The sequence below is a fragment of the Canis lupus genome, chromosome 19 (assembly GCF_003254725.2).
Source record: "Canis lupus dingo isolate Sandy chromosome 19, ASM325472v2, whole genome shotgun sequence".
In the NCBI taxonomy this organism is placed as follows: Eukaryota; Metazoa; Chordata; class Mammalia; order Carnivora; family Canidae; genus Canis; species Canis lupus.
The window spans coordinates 16934692-16951093 of NC_064261.1; positions in this window are offsets into that span (position 1 = coordinate 16934692).

Sequence of the window (16402 nt, forward strand, 5' to 3'; positions counted from 1 at the left end):
CCTCTACCAAACCTTATTATTTTCTGAATAGATTCTACATTTCCTACAGCTTTTCAACTTTTTCTAGCTCCTTCCCCAGCCAATCCTGGAAAGCCAACACCCCCTCCACTAATTCAAATCCTGTCCAGCCCCTGGGAGTCAGCTAAACCTGACCCTCCTTAACCACTGTGGTCTGAAGGACCTTCTCCTTCTATTCTTGTAGAACATTTAATTTGACTTTTAAATAAGTACTCCTTTGTTATTTACAATGTGAGTGATTTGATGCTTTCTATCTCTTCTCCCAAACTATTAACTCCTTAATCATGCCTTCATCTCTTCATAAACATTACAGTATCTAACACAGTACCTAATACATAATATTAACTCAAAAAATTACCTGCAGATTTGCTTTAACGAAACTGTCTTCTCTTTAATAATGCAAATATGTGTGTAGGAGTTTTTGCTACCGCATGAAATCACATATTTTTAGTGTTCTGTAGTAACTATAGTAAAATAACACAAAGATTCAAAAACTGGGTTGGAAAGGTTTGAAAAGAAACTGAATGACTCCGTTTTGATGGAAAGTGAAAGTTTATTCAGGATAAACGAAGATGGTTTTTTATTTAACTTTACAATGATAAATAATAATAGCCAATATTGGGTTGCCTGAGTGGCTCAGAGGTTGAGCATCTGCCTTCAGCCCAGGGCATGATCCTGGGGTCCGGGGATCAAATCCCACATTGGGGTCCCTGCATGGAGCCTGCTTCTCTCTCTGCCTGTGTCTCTGCCTCTCTCTCTGTCTCTCATGAATAAATAAATAAAATCTTTAAATAATAATAATATCAAATATTGATATCAGTAAGATTAGTAACAATATATACCTAAATGATTTTATTTCTTTAAATTTGATTCATTTTTATCTTGGCTTAAATTACAAAGCGAAGTATTATAGTCAAAATTTACATTATTTATACTATAAATTTTAAAACTCTGCCTCTCTAGAATAGAAATACTACCTACTACCAGTGTCATCCTTGCTTTTTCTCCCCAAACATGGCAAAACTCCAGAATTTTTTTTTTTTTAAACTCCAGAATTTTAGATCCAGCAAGGGAATTCCAACCAATGATCTTAACATAAACCATTTAGTCACTAAGACAGAGTTCTGTGGCTTCATATTTGCTTTTTCACTCTACTACATGTGGAAAATGAATATAAACCTAGAAAAAGCCAAGATTGCATTTTGTATTTATGTAGTTGCATGTCAAAAATGGAGCAGTTCTAAAAGTAGATATTACATTTGTGGAAAAGTATGATGAGCCCACAATAGAAATGAAGATTGTTACTATTCAGATATTGGGGAGAAAGGTCAAGGATATAAGAAAGTGAAGTGGTAGTTAACTATAGATTAATGATCAATATATTTATAGGAAAAGTTAAATATTATAGGTTTATGGGATCAAGAATCTTTTGTTTTAGTTCTGATCCTTAGCTTATAAACAGGAAGTTTCTGCTGTTATTTTAGCTAAATTTGCCTTTCCAAATGTGTCACCTCATCATATAACCAGTTTTAATGTTTCACTGCAAATTAGTACAAGAAGGTAAAAAAGCAAAAACACTTCACTAGAACACTAACAAAGGAAGATTGAATATGATCTCTCTTCCAGAAGAAGAAAGGTTGAATATTGTCCCCAATGAAGCAAACTAGAAATTGTACAGAAATCTACATTTGGCACTTGCACATAAGCTACATGATATCTTAAATATCTTTCATCTCATATATTTCAGGGTTATTCATCCATATAATAAACTTCTACTGAATATATTCTTTATGAGAGATACAATTTTGGAAATACGTGATCTTAATAAGTATGGTGGAGAACCTCAGTTTAACAGCAACTGTGGCCAACAGAAAAGTTGGTTAAAGCAGGGAATCATAAAAAAAATGATGCATACATACCTTAAATATTTTGTTCTAACTCAAAACATATAAATGTATATTCATTTGCAAATCTTCTGATGTTGGGCCAATTTTTTCCTTTTTTTTTTTTTTTTTTAGTTTGAATCCATCCTTTTCCTTTCCAGCATGAACCATACTCAAAATACATCATCAAAGATTTCCATTTGTGCTCTTTAAAGTAAAAGCTTAAAAATACTTGAAAAGTAATATATATACTTAAGTATATATATAAGTATATATCTTCCCTAGATGTTTACAACACCTTCCAATATTTCACAGTTGTCTGGGTCACAACTAGTTTGGCAGCAATTTTTTAGTATCTGTCTTTATTGCATCATTCAAAGCAAAACGTTTTTGTTTGTTTTACATTCAAATTTCATTAATTTCTTTAATCTGTGATTAAATTAGAAAAGAAAATATAACTGATAAAGGTTAATAATCTTCAAAGACACTATCGAAGTTGGACTTAGACATGTAGAGTGTCATCATAGAGCAGAAAAGGGATCCTTTCTGGTGTCCACAAAGCCTTTATGTGGATAGCAAATCTATCTCCCATTTCATGTTTCTTCCTTCCATAGCTGTAAAATTTCTGGAACACTAGTTTTTGGTAAATAACTGTTACCTGAATGAGGGCACACAAGTAAGTATCCAATCTTTACTGCACATGCATGGAGGTATGTGTCTCCTGCTGATCCTTTTAGCAGGCAATACCATATACTGAAAAGAGCACAGATGTTGCAATTAATTAAGTGTGGATGCCAACGTGCATGACTTCTGGCAAGTTATTTAACCTAAGTCTGAATCTCTCACCTGTTTAATAAAGCTAATAATACCAACCTCAGGGAGTTATTATGAAAATAAAATAATAAACTAAGAAGGTGCCACAGGTGAGTTTTTCAAGAAGTAGATCCTAAAATGGAGTTGGAGTATAGAATGTTTATTAGAATGCTCTTAGGATCAACACTTGTAGGAGGGTAGGGAAAAAAGCAGGACTGGACACAGGAAAAACTGACCTTTGATGTGGACCTGATAACCACTTCCGCTGACCTTATAGAGCTGAAACGGGCCATCAAAATTTTCCCGGGCAGGGCCAAAGTGGCTATACTTTTATACCTGCCCCTTAACCAGTCATTGGACATGGGCCACCCTGGGAAGGGTGTGACCATAAGCAAAGTGGCTCTGTGCAGCTAAGGAAATCTTTGAAGGGGGCTGACAGCAGTGGAAGGCCACCAGTGAACAGCTCTCTACTGGCTGGGCAATGGACTTTCATCTGCAGAAGATCTGAGCACCCAACTCGATATTCATCACAATGGGCTTGGTAAATATCAGAAAAACCAAAGGTAGTTCCGTTTCTTTCCCTTCCCTCTAGTCATCAGAACCCCTTCAATCTAGACAAACTACCCATTCTTTTGAGCCTTCTCCCAAGTCACAATCCATGCTACCATGCTCTCGATTCTCAGAGAAGTTTATCTACTTCTCAGCTTTTTAGCATTGGAAGCACACCCTCCCTGAACACTTACTACTTTCTCTACCTCCGGTAAACATCACTTTCTCCCTCTGTGCCTACCAACTTCCTGAAAGCACTAAAATCTTTTCTTGGATATAAGGTCAATTGTTTCACAAGCGCTCATATTTTTGCTCATCTGAATGATCTTAATTTCTCTATTAGTATTATCCTTGGGGATCTTAAAGAGCAAGATTGCCTCTAACACTTGATAACATCTTAAAATATTAGCATATGCACCAAGAGGCAGGCACCATCACAGCAGCCCTCATCAAACATCCAGTACACACTCCTTGAAGACCTAAGTGAAATCTACACATGCACCACAACTTCCAACCAGAGTTCACAGTGCAATCAGTTTCGGAAAACAGAGCATATATTGAGCTCTTCTGAACTACAAATTTTTCTTATAACTAAATATCAGAGTTTTGAAAACTTAGGATATATCAGGGATTTTAAAAACCCTGCAGAAGTTAAGACTGCATGGTTCTAAGGGTGCTTGGGATGTGTTGCCACTTCAGACATGGGTCAGCTGGCCACGCATAAATGAGAACCCTGTACGTGAGCCCTCTCTCCTTCTAAATGTGGGGCTTTCTCCTTTAATGAATTCACACTAACCCTGTAATCACCCTTCTAGTTTAGTTTTGGGGTTTGAAAAGGACAGGTGTTTGTTTTTTAATAAAAAAATTAAAAGAATGAAATAAAGATCATGGAAGCCTTCAGAATAATCAGAGGGCAAGAATATTTCAGAAAACTTGCCCCATTCTCCTAAAATTGAGACTATGATATCATTAGCTATGTGGAAAAATAAAAATAAAAAGAAAAACCTGATCAAAGTAATCAACTACCATGCTGTTTCTGAAAATAGTCCAGCATGTGGCCACACAAGTGGTGGTTTGGGTCTTTCCACAGATAGTAATGACATGACATCATCCTCCTTTGAATGGCCACTTTGGCTGGAAGGGAGGAGAGTTCTGTTTGCTGTTTGCTCTTGAGTTACTTCTAGTCGGTGGACTGGTTTAAGACTATATTTGCTTCTAATGCAGCATTAAACAGCTTTTATAGCGAAGAAAGATCTGGAGTTTTCAAACAATGAGTTAAGCATTGAGTTTTAATCCTAGTTACTTCTGTGTGTGTGTGTGTGTGTGTGTGTGTGTGTGTGTGTGTGTACATTCCCCATCCTGTTGTGGGAAGAAAAATAGGAGGAAAAAGGGAGGAGGAGAGGAGGAGGAAGGAAAATGTCTTGGAGGAGAAGGAGGTGAGAGGAAGGGAAAGGGAGAAGGAGGAGAAAAGGAAGTTATTGGCAAAGGGAGGAGGACGTAAAGAGGAAACAGTCTCAGAGAAAATCAGAAATGGAATGGAAACTCCATCGTGGCCAAAGCCTGGGAAATGAACAGATAATGGGCTTTCATGGGTTCTGATTATGTGCCATGTCCTGGCCTTGACACTTTATTCTCAGCCCACAAAAAAACAATCTTATGAAATAAGGCATTATTGCTATCTCCAATTTACAAGCAAGGAAACTGGGGCTCAGATGGGTAAGTAACTTGCCCAAGGTCGTAGAGATAGCAAATGGCAGGAATAAGATAAAAATCCAGTTGTTTTTGACTCAAAGATCTTTGCTCACAGTAGAATGACTAATGCTAACTAAGAATTTCATAATTTCTCTGTGAGTTCATTCTAGTTTATATTCTTGGTCATGAAATAAAATATGTGGCAGTAAAGATTAAACACATGTAGCTGCATTGAGTCACATTTTTAACACAGTGACAGCTACACTCAGGACAGTCTTGCTGTAGAATATTCTTCTCTTAGTGACTATGCTATGATTGGTTACATCTGAGGATATTAGGAGCTTTCCTAATAAACTAGGAAGATCCTAGTTTATCTTAATATCCTAATAAACTAGGAAGAGTTTTCCTAGTCACACCTCTTCACATCGTAGGAAGAGATTTCTCTCTCACTGACAAAAACCAGCACTGGATCTCTCTGTACCTGTCAACTCAGGGTTTCCGTCAGAGCCTCTGTCTGCAGTGAGAGCAGCAGAGCAGACACTGCCCCAGGGCTGTGCTTTCAGGCCCTCAACATTTCCTGCACCAAAATATCTATCTGATTCACTTGAGTGAGTTAAAATCTCAGGTTCCATAATTAACATCTTGAGCCAAGCCGGACACAAATTTTTTGTAAGAGAGCACAATAAAGTTAGTGAATTCCAACTTACACGGTTGCAAAACTTCCTAACCTCTCAGTGAGTACCGGTGATGTAGATGCTGAGAGGTCATATCTAAACCTGTACTATTGTCAATCACTAGGACCCCATTTACTAATGTTCATCCTCTAGAAAGAACATTTGGTAATACTGTCTAAAATTTCCTCCGTATATAACTCATATCTTAAACTTTTTATCTTTTATCTGTATTCATTTTTTTTACCATGTTTTTTGAGGAACTTGGAACGTCTCACAAAAGAAAATTAGAGTAAAGAAACCCAAAATGTTGCAAATGTTTAGCTGACATAATCCAGGTTTGAAGTAGAAACTGTTATGGGTAGTTATTTCTGCAAGACTTTGTCATCGCATCTATGTAAGCTACTCCTATATTTAGTAGTGTGATTGCTAAATATTCTCTACTAATGGATGACAGAAAAACGGAAATCAAATTCCAAAGATGTTAAAATTCTATATTGTATTCAAAACATATAATGCATTTCTTATTTGGAAGATAAAGAATAAGCCCCACGATTTGGGGGTTGGGTTTTTTTAATATTTTATTTTAGTTTGAATAATTCTAGACTTCCAGAAAAGTCGCAAAGAGAATTCCTTGATAGTCTTCACCTAAGTTCTCCTAATGTTAATATTGACAGAACCATCATGGTGCATTTGTCAAAACTCTGAAACAGACATTAATACAGCACTATTAACTAAAGCACGGACTATCTGAATTACCAGTTTTTCCACTAATGCCCTTTTACTATTCCAAGATCTCCAGGATACCATATACCATTTAGTACAATTTTTATTAAAGCAGAATCTGAAGTGACATATAATTGGCGTAAGTGGCACCAGATTATTAGCATGCCAGGATGCTTGTGATTCTTGGTCTTGTCCTCTTGAGGAGAAAAATATAGGAAAAATTTCTGAAAGAAGTTCAGACATCTCACAAAGACAGAGAGCACATAAGCAGTGCTACCCCACTTCTATGTGTGGAAATGTAACTCATAGTACTTAGCCCCCCACTCTCAGGTGGGACCCAAGCTTCTAGCACGAACATTATGACCAAATTCACACAGAATTGTGTGACAGATGCCTTCCTGTTGGATCCATTCTGATTTTTCATGCTGGCTTGAGAGTTGTCTAATAATTCATTATCTTCTATATATATTTGACTTGTTTCCAGTTTGGGTCTATTATAAATAATGCTGCTATGAACTCTTGTGCATATCTTCTAGTGAGTACATATTTCATCAAATATATACCCATGAGTAGAATTGCTGGTTCATAAATTATGCACATAATTCAACTTCAATAGGTCCTATGAAATATTTTTTCAAAGTGATTATACGAGTTCACATTCTGACTAATAGTACATGAAACTCATACCTGTTCCATCTTTGCCAATATTTGACATTGTCTTTTAATTTTAGTCACTCCAGTGGAGGTGTAGTAGCACTGCATTGTGGTTTAATTTAAATTCCCTAATGAACAATGATGTTGAGTATACTTTTATATGGTTTATTAGCTGTTTGTCTAATACTCACTTTTATTAATTATCTGTTCAAGTCTTTTGCATGTTGGACAGATCTATGAGACTGTCTTTGAAATTTTTAGCAGTTCTCTACACATTCTGGAAAAATGTCCTTGGTCACTAAAATGCATTATCTCTTAGTCTAGAGCTTGTCTTCATCATAATAGTGTATTTGAAAGAATGGGTCTTAATTTTAATGATCTAATTATTTTTCCTTTAAATCTGGTTTAATAGATATTTACTTAGCCTATGGTCAAGAAGATATTATCCAGCTTTATTATCTTATCTTCCATATTTAGATCTGAAACCTGAGATTATGCTTCTGTATAGTATGAAGTAGAGCTTAAATTTTTCCTCCCCTTTTTAAAAATACAGCATTTTCAATTGATCACCTCATTTGTTGAAAAGAACATTTCCCCCCCATTGAAATGCAGTGTTATCTTTGTAATAAATCATTTGATCATATATATGGCAATCTATTCTGAGTGCTTACTCTTCACCTGTTCTACGTGTCAATCCTTGAGCCAGTATTATATTCTCTTAATTATTCTACCTTGACCCCTAATAATATAAGTCCTTCAATTTTGTCCTTGTTTTTCAAAATGACTTTAGCTATTCTTGGATTTTTGTATTTCTATTTAAATTTTAGAATTATCTACCATCCTCTCCAAACACCACCATTTTGAGGTTTTAGTTAGGATTAAACTTTATCAAGATACTACTGAAGGAAAAAATTAACATATTTATAATATATTATTGAGTTTGAGAGGTTTTTATGCATTCTGGATACAAGTTCTTTATCAAATATATATTTTACAAATATTGTTTTCAATATTTTTTTCATCCTTTTAAAAGTCTGTTTTTGAAGAGCGGAAGTATTTCATTTTGATGAAGACAACTATCAATTTTTTTTTCAGGGATCTTGCTTTTAATGTTTTATCTAAGAAAACTTTGTGTAACTCAATGTCACAAAGATTTTCTTCTATGTTCTTTAAAATGTATAGTTTCCAATTTAAGTTCTATGATCCATTTTTCTTTAAGATTTTTATTTATTTATTCACGAGAGACACAACGAGAGAGAGAGAGGCAGAGACACAGGCCCAGGGAGAAGTAGGCTCCCTGCAAGGAGCCCAATGTGGGACTCGATCTGGGATCCCAGGATCACACCCTGGGCCAAAGGCAGACGCTCAACCTCTGAGCCACCTAGGCATCCCTATGATCCATTTTTATTTAATTTTTCATATATGGTACAAAATATAAATCAAGATTCATTTTCATATATGAATGTGCAATTGCTCCAGCACATGCAGATATACCTATATATATTTATCTACTATATCCACTTGTTCTACATTGAATTGTTCATGCGTATTCGTCAAAAAATCAATTGATCATTTACATGTGGGTCTACTTTTCTATTCTGTCCCATTGAATACACATCTATTCTTTCACCAATATCCTTAGTGTGTTTTTTTTTTTTCTTAGTGTGTTTTTTAAAGGAATTTTCACTAGATATGTACATTACTATTCTGTTTTTGTGCTGGTCTGGGACATGGTATATATGAGAACAGAAACAATTTTCTAAAGAATGTATTTTCTGACACTAAGCTCTCCATTACCATCAAACAACGTCCTTCCATCTGTTTTAGTAAACATGTAGACTCTTTCTTCAGAATCATTTTCACTTCTTTTTATTCAAGTCCTTACTACTGTTTTGCTATAGAAAAGGCATTAGGATAAAGTTATCCATCTGAAGATGACAATAAAAGGAAACTCCCTTAGGCAACCTAACCATGGGTCCAAGGGATGCTTTACCATTTTTCTGTATAAAATGCCTCTCATCTTGGGGTGCCTAGGTGGCTCAGTCAGTTAAGTGTCTGCCTTCATATCAGGTCATGGTCTCAGGGTCCTGGGATCAAGTGCCTGGTGGAGCCCCTCCATGAACCCCTCGTCCAGCCCCTCATTGGGCTCCCTGCTCAGCAGGGAATCTGCTTCTGCCTCTCCTTCTGCACCTCAGCTGCTCATGTGCTATCGCATTCTCTCAAATAAATAAATAAAATCTTAAAAATAAATAAATAAATAAATAAACTCCTCATCTTAAAAATTCTCTATGTCCTATGGTTATTTCCTAGCTCGAGTCTTGGTTCACTTATCTTTTCTACTAATATATATAAAAGGAGGGGAAAAGACACTGAAGTTAAATATATAAAGCATACATTAATTTTTCAGATTTATTGTGAAGTGACACTGATGGAGAATAAAGTATAATAAAAAGTAGATCTCATAGTACTTTAGAAACAAGAAAATAAAAATTAAAAATATTCTAAGAAATACGTGTCTCTGTCAAAAACCCAAACCAAAGGCACGAGTATGATGAGAAACACACAGTTGAACTCAACACCAAATGTCATCATAGGTGTAATGGAAAGGGATCACCTGGCCTCCCATTCTTAATTACATAATAAGAAGAAGACCCTGCAAGGTGATCCCCCAGGTTCCTGAATAAGCTGTTCCCTAAGATAGCCCCAAGGAAAGTAAGGGGCAAGAATTTGGGTGGAATCTGGAGTAGAAACAAAGGAAGAAATGTTTTATGGTTACGCATAAATATGTAAAGTCAACCATCAAAATCCATTCATGTCTGAGAACTTCTGGGACACTTCACAACTCTTGCTTTTCCTGCAGTCCTTGATCAGGTGAGCATAGCAATAAATCATGTAGCTGCCTATCCAAATCGCCTTGTCTATTTTAATAAGTGGTTGACATCAAAGAAACCACGGACCAGGAATGATGGTACACATTTATCCAATGCCCTGTTCAAGTTGGCCTGTTAAAGAAGAAATCAGGACACACTACATCTTAAGTTGGTTTTCTTGCCTTTGTGCCTCCCTAGAGACCTCCATCTGCCCAGAGTAGGGAACATATGTGTTGTTATTTTCCTCTTCATGTCACCATAACAGTATCCATGTTGGTTTGTTTTGGAGAAAATACAATTTTTAGAAAATAAAATATCATGAATGACATTAGTCACTGTGAACACAGGTGTATTTCTTTTCTTTGATTCCTGCCCACACCTAAACATCATCTATGCAGGCAGGTATAAAGTGATTACTCATTTAATATTCTAATAAAAATGGTGATATTTTCTTGTAACAAATAGAAAAATAGGCAAAGTGATTTGTAAAGGAGATACCTTTACTTTGGAGGATCCTATCCTAAGATGATAGGATGATGAGGTACACAAGTAATATAAAATATACTTTAAAAAAAAATAAAATAAAATATACTTTAGAGTTGAAAAAGTAGGCCAATGCTTGTCAGATCCTATTTGAAAACCATCTGGTTCAATATATCTTTAAAAATCATTTTAATAAATAAGCAGATGGCCCTAAGAAACTACTTTGCCAATATGATTACAGATAATTTTATTAAATTCTCAATAACAGATATCTACCAGGCCTACTTATATGAAACATGCTACCATTAATCAATCATCTAAGTTGTAACTGCATTTGTCTTCAGTATTAGAAGAGTTTTTGAATGTTGGCCAAAGTCAGTGTTAAGAATAAGTCAACTACTGGAGGATCTAAACCAACATGACTTGAAAAAATTTAAAAGACAAAATGAAATAAAGTATAATATGGAAGGGAAAAACTTAAGTCTATAAGCAAAATAGAAATGGGGGAAAATGTTGAAGGAAATATACAAACATTGGTTCATATGGCCTATGCCATTGATGAGAATCTTTAGCCCAGTGGCCCCACACAGACACCTCTGCCTCACTCTTCACAGCTGTAATTTGAGAGAAAGGAAAGGGAATGCAATCTTCACTTTCCTCTTCACCCCACAAGTAGAGGCATTTTGATTCACAGTCAAGATACTCCATGACAGGGGTGCCTGGGTGACTCAGCCAGTTGTGTCTGCCTTCGGCTTAGGTCATGATCTGACACTATCTCTGAGTAGATGGTGTCAGAATTGAGTTGAATTATAGGACACTCACTGTTGTGAGAGAATTGCTGGGTAGGGAAATCTCCACACATTTGGTAACTAGAAATGTCTGAAGTGAAATGTAGTAGTGCGAGAGTAAAGGAAACATGCAGGATTGTTTCTCCTATAGAAGTCCCTAAACTCTTAGTCTTACCCCAGGCTTTCCTCAATAACTCACCTCTCCCAGTTTCTGGTTAGGAGGAGACCAGCTAATGAAACTTATTTAAACTAAGATCTAATATTTTAAAAGGACTATTTGTTAATACAATTGGCTCTTTAACCAATAGGGTTTACAGAATTATAGGATTATGAAGGCTTGTCCCAGTATGAGATCATTCCACATACCCTCTTGCCATCATCCTGTCACTCCTCTATCAATACCTCCTCCATCAAGATCCATCTCTTGACCAACAAGAAATATTTAAAAGGAGGTAAACTAAGATTAAAAATGCAGTTGATTCCATGGATCAGAGATAAACTTGGTGATATTGTTATTAGACCTGATATCTAGGCCACTTGAGTATCATGCCCTAGTTCATGTTACCCAAGTGTGGTCCACAGACCAGCGACATCAACATCTCCTGGGAGCTTCTGAAATGTGCAGATTATCTGGGCTCCATCTTAGACCCACTAAATTTCCAAGGATTTTCAGACACAGTAAAGTTTGAGAAAGCTGCTGTAATTTAGAGAGCTGAACATCCCCAGCAAGTTTTTAACAGGTGATACATGGTTGTGTTAAGTGTGTAAGCTGATCTCCTGCTCTTTTTATTAGCAAGAATCATGGGGATATCTGCAGAGCACCTTTGTTCCTATCTAGTCCATATGAAGTAATGGGAGAAAAATGTCCTGGCAGTAGAAATAGCCAAGGCTGGAAGCAAGCTTTGCTCTGTTACCCTCATCTGTTCTCAGCTGCTTTCAGACTTCAGAAATGAACTTTCTGGTTTCAACATTCATACCATGTTATAGTCATTATGGCAGAATGATATCTGGACTCCACATAGGCCCTGTATTGACACCACAGCTATGCATTATGTTACAAAGCCAAAATCAAAGCTAAAGGACATTCAACATAATTGCTCCAAATGACAAAAGTACCTAGACATGATGCTTTAATGGACCTTTCTATTGCAAAGATAGAGAATCTTGTTATCCATAGCAACTGTCAGATAATTTTGTCGTGTTCATTTTATATTTTGGAAGACAGAAAAGTGAGGGTAAGAGATAAAAAATGAGTGTATTGGCAATACATATAAGCCAGCCACATCACCTAGAATGAACAACCATCAAGTGCTCCCAAAATAAAGAATAAAACCAAGTCTTATGTTTGATTCATGTGTCTATGAAAATGTACTTCTTTCATTTCTAAGGACGATATAAGCCATGAAAGCTGGTGACATGCCAACAGACAGGATTCTAGCCTCCAGACCTACATTTAGGGACGAGGAAAAATACTTTCTGTGACTTCAACAGCTAAGTCTAGTGGAAACTCTCAAGCTAAATCTCTCCAAGCTAGCCTAATGTGAATACAGAATAGCATGTACTATGCATCTCTGCATAAGTTTTCAATGAGTAGGAAAGGGCCCATAATAGAGAATGTATAAGGAAGATCAAAAATGATTTAAGAAGTAAAACAAAACACATTCTATCCCAGCAGATATAGTAACCTGATCAAAACCACATCCTAGTAAAATATTTTGCCAGCATCCTCTGTGTATTGAGTACCTTTTTCCCCTTTGGGTTTTCTCATTAGAAATGAAAATATTATATGTGAGTTTTTTCCCCAAGAATTTTCTCATTGGCCTTTTCCCACTAGTTTTGGTGTCCTCATGAAATTAAGAGAAGACAACCGTGGTAAAGAAATAAGTGTGTATATCTACCACAAGAGCATACATCAACCCATGCCTATGTCCCTAAGGCTTGCAATAATATCAAGAAAGGTATATTTTTAAAAATCAGATATAAGAGTTCATGAAAACTTGGTCTGTATAAATGCTTCATTTTCATGAAAACCTCTAATTTCCCTAAGTCTAGCTCTATTGCAATTACTTCTTGCACAGCTCTTAAACTAGTATACATACTTTGATGTTACTGTATGTGTAAGGACATTCACTGGGAAAGGATTATGTCTTTTAAATTGTTCCTGTTGCCACAGTTCAGAGTTTGGTACAGTGCACACAAAAGCACTGAATGAGTACTCATTTTCTAAAAATAAATGAAACTCTTAAAACTTTTTGAGGCAAAAAGGAAAGTTAAACAGTTCCTTGGGTGGAGACAGAGGGTTAAGTATGGTAAAGCAATAAAAATGTTGTTGCCCAATGAACAGCATGCTCAGTTCATATAATTTAACTATAAGCATGTACATGAGGCATACTGAGAGGAAATTCTTGGCCTAAGCTACCTCAGGCCCTGGACCCCACTGGCAGTCATGGAAAAGGGAGAGGTGGCCTTCGTCCTTACCCTTGTTGGCTTTTACCTGGCCAGAGAAGATGCTGAAAGTCAGGCCTGGATTGCTAATCCTTTTCTTGGGCCCCCCAGAACCACAGGCAAGCTTCCTCTCATATTCATTATATTCAGTATATTCATTTGTGAACAACCCTGAAAAATTTGGATAAAGACAGGTGGGATAGGGAAAAGATGAAAAGATAGAAAGAAAGAGAGAGAGAGGGAAAGAGAGGGAGAGGGACTGGACCACATCCATCAACACACATCCAATGTAGCCCAGATCTACCAATTTGGTTTAAGAGATTTAGCTGAAGCTGCATTGTCCTCATTAATGCCATCAAGAAATTTCAGCCTTAGGCAGCCTTTATCTTCATGGCTTTTTCCTTAACTATAATATCCTGTTACTATTTTATTTTACATGCCAATTCTGCACGATTTACTTAGCTGTCTCAGGAAAATGCTATGTTACAATACCACAGAAGACATTAAACTTAGTAGAGAGTCCTCCAACATTTTGGCCATTCATTTTCACTATTAAGCTTTCTTATGCAATTCCAAAAGAAGCAGTGGGTAAGGTAACAACGTTTACTTTAACCACTTCTTTGAATTTGGGGAATGATTTAAAATTATCCTCTGCTTATATTGGGGAAAATTTTTAAGTAAAGTTCTAAAGTAATTTCATTTGGCAGTGAATTTTCAAAATAAGCCATGATTGTAGAGCCATGATCAACTTCAGATAGATATGTGTAAGTTCTTCCCAGAAGGTTGACTACCTCTGGCATTGCTAAATCAGGAGGGGAGAGCCCACAAGTCTCCTTTTGGCACTGAGCACCTCCATGTAGTCAGAAGTACATAAAAGGAAAAAGTGAAAACATCCTCCGTTTTGCCAAAAGCTTGTCTCAGTGTTTCCTCTGTGCTGGCATCACCATGTTTTCTAGAACCTGAGCCCGCCTATTTTGCTATCTCAGTATTACAAGTGTCTAGCTAATGATGCCTATTCTCTAGACCTCACCATTTTACATTCTAACCTATGACAACCAGTACTACCTTCCTCTGTGAATTAAACCCTTTCTCTTAGTCTGTCTAACACCAAAGCAAACCAGGGCCCTCCTCCCAATCATACTCTCCATCCTGTTCACCTTAATTATTCCTGGTCTACTGCTGCCCCAGAGTGACAATTTGGCATCAGTGAGGACTGGTGCTCCCCAAACAAAAGACCTTACATGCTTTAAGAGTACATATATAGACATCTGATACTGATGAAAATATGGAGTCCACGCTAAAATTTCTCCAAAGAGGGGTTTGTGGTGAAAAGCCTTAGAAGGCAAGAAAGAAAAAGACACGGCCTTTCACTGCCTTCGGCACAACTACTTGACCAAAGAGAGGTTGCAAGTCAGCCACGCAACAGGCTTAGGAGGAGCGAATTCTCCACTCTGTTCAGCTGCGTCTTCGTGACCACCAACGACCAGTGTAATTCCTTGAGAGGCTAACCCCCATTTACCAGCTGAGCTTGGCACAGAGCCCGTTTTCTGTTCCACTTGCAAATACCTTCCTAAACCACCTTATATGAACAGTTCAGTTCTCAGGCTACTCCAGCACAGCTGTGGCCAGCTGCACTCAGCCTCCAGCCCAGTCATGGATTATGCACCAGATGATTCTTGTCCACTGAAAATACTAGAAACAACAAGGAATACATCATACTGCTGAGAAACTGGATCTATCAAGAGAGACCAAAGAAAGCTATGACATTTGAGGAACAGCCAAACACTTCCCCTGCAAGTATTTGCCGAAACAGGTATATTATGAGGAAATTAATCCCTGGATTCCCAGACACGCATTTATTTTCTGGTTCCTTTGTTTTTAATTTTGTTTCTTTCTGGTGAGAGGAAGTTTGGGAGAAGGGCAAACTCTCTCATACTTTACCCAGTGCATTTTCTTTTCTTCTCTGTCAGACTGTAAAAACAACTTTGGATACTCTATTGGAATGTTGTCACAGTTCTGAATTTGGAAACCAACGTAGCTATGGCCAGAAAGGACAAAGAACAGAGGCTCCACGTGGTATAATGAGTAACACCTCTTAAAACTCAGAAAACGGACCAACATTTGAGAACTCACTTGGTCCAACCGAATTAAAATTTGAATTGTTCTTATTAGGTAGAGAATTTAAACTCCACAGAGTAGCTGGATGTTTTCAACGTAAAGGCAACTTAAGAGCAGTACCATTTAAGCATTATTAACCTCTTTGAAACACTTCTTGGCAGAGGTTTCTGATGGCCTTCACTGGTTTCTGCCATTCTTTCCCTCCTGCTGCTCTGTGTCTTCCCACACTCCGCGAGTGGAACATTTGGATCATTTTTAAAGTGGGTGAGGGAAGAGACTGAGAAATAGAAATAACTGAAGAACAAGATTACTCTCGAGTAGTAATAAATATTTGACTTGAGGAGCGCCTAACAATAAATCTCAGCTATATGGACAGACGTGCAACTGTAGCACTGCTATTTCGTTCACATATAAGGTCTTTGAAAAATACGCTCGGTATCCAACTATGAAAAGTTGAATGCGCCTCAATTTGATTCACTCTTTCCCAGTGTACCCATGTCTAATAAAGTTTTCCTTTTCAAAGAGCTAAGTGAGTGCCTACATCTTGTCTCTCTAATTTGCTAATTACTTAAAGAGGTGATTCAATGCCATGGTTGAAAACGTAAGAGTTTCTTATTACTGAGGGTCAATATTCAGACCATGGCAAAACAGTTTACTTCATGATACTTCTTAAAATTCTTTTCCCACTGACA